Source organism: Dama dama, chromosome X (genome assembly GCF_033118175.1).
Source record: "Dama dama isolate Ldn47 chromosome X, ASM3311817v1, whole genome shotgun sequence".
Lineage (NCBI taxonomy): Eukaryota > Metazoa > Chordata > Mammalia > Artiodactyla > Cervidae > Dama > Dama dama.
In genome coordinates, this window is record NC_083714.1 from 156,507,148 (window position 1) to 156,508,912 (window position 1,765).

Below are 1,765 nucleotides of genomic sequence, written 5' to 3' on the forward strand. Positions count from 1 at the left end.
TGCCGTCTATGGGATTGCAGAGTTGGACACGACTGAAGCAACTTAGCAGCAGCAGCAGCAACCAGGTTTAGTGCTGTCAGAGTGGGATTACATAATACGATGGTGTTTATACATCCTATGTGGGCCGTTGATGAATAGGCTGTGATTTTGCATACTGCATCTGATTTTACCATCCTCAGCTTCCAATTATAGTGGATAATGTGGATATAGCTTGTATCAACTTGGGCATCCCTGGTGTTTCAGATGATAGAGAATCTGCCTGCAATGTGGAAGACCTGGGTTTGATCCCTGGCTTGGGAAGATCCCCTGGAGGAGCCATGGCAACCAACTCCAGTGTTCCTGCCTGGAGAATGCCCACAGCAGAAGAGCCTGGTGGGATACAGTCCCTGGAGTCAAAAAGAGTCAGACACGGCTGAGCAACTAAGCCCAGCACACAGTACACTATTAAATTAATTGATGGTTAAGTTTGGTATAGCACAGACATGGGTACAAGTTTTTGTCATGGTCATAGAATGAAGCCAGATGTTAGTAAAATGTCTAGTATACCTTCTGGTACTCCAATGTGAAATGCAGATATTTCCAGTTTTCATAAGTCTATTGTTAGTAATATGGATGCTGTTGGATTAAATAGTTTTGTGACAGTCCATTGGCCTGAGAATAATAAACAATGACAGTTATCATGAGTAATATTGATGTGGTGGATTGTGTCAAGTATTTAGTTGATGCTTCTGTTGCTCCTGGGTAAAATTTATTTATTATGATGGGGATGATGCCTAATATATTTATTTCAAAGCCAAACAGATAAGTAATCAATGGAGATAATTATAATGACAATAAATCCCGAGAAAATAGTTGATAGGATAATGATAAAGATGATGGGAGTTATTAGTACAGAAAGGGTATAAATGAACATTTTTGGGGTACAGGCCCAATAGTTTAATTAGCTGACCTTACTTATAGAATGTGGTGTAATTTGGTAGCACAAAGAACTTTGGATTCTTAGGGGTCTGTTCAATTTCTATGACTCTAGATACAAGAGGATTTAAATCCCTATTATTTACTCTCTCAAAATAACTCTAGTCAGACGCATTTCTTATGCTTGTGGAAGAGCACTTGATAATAGGGTGGATAGGATATGTGTCATATGCATAGGGCTTATTGTTAGGGATTGAAAATATTGGAGAGTAAATGTATTCATTGGTCATATTGGAATCAGGGGTCTAATGCTCAAATTGATAGGAAGGAGACTGTTAATAATAGTGATTTGGTTCAGTTCAGTTGCTTAGTCCCATCCGACTCTTTGTGACCCGATACACTGCAGCACACCAGGCCTCCCTGTCCATCACCAACTCCTGGAGTCAATCCAAACCCATGGTCCATTGAGTTAGTGATGCCATCTCACCATCTCATCCTCTGTCGTCCCCCTCTCCTCCCACCTTCATCTGACCCAGCATCAGGGTCTTTTCAATTAAGTCAGCTCTACACATCAGGAGGCCAAAGTATTGGAGTTTCAGCTTTAGCATCAGTCCTTCCAATGAACATGCAGGGCTGATCTCCTTTAGGATGGACTGGTTGGATCTCCTTGCAGTCCACGGGACTCTTCAAGAGTCTTCTCCAACACCACAGTTCAAAAGCATCTGTTCTTCAGCCCTCAGCATTCTTTATAGTCCAACTCTCGCATCCATATATGACCACTGGAAAAACCACAGTCTTGACTAGACGGACCTTTGTTGGCAAAGTAATGTCACTGCTTTTTAATATGCTG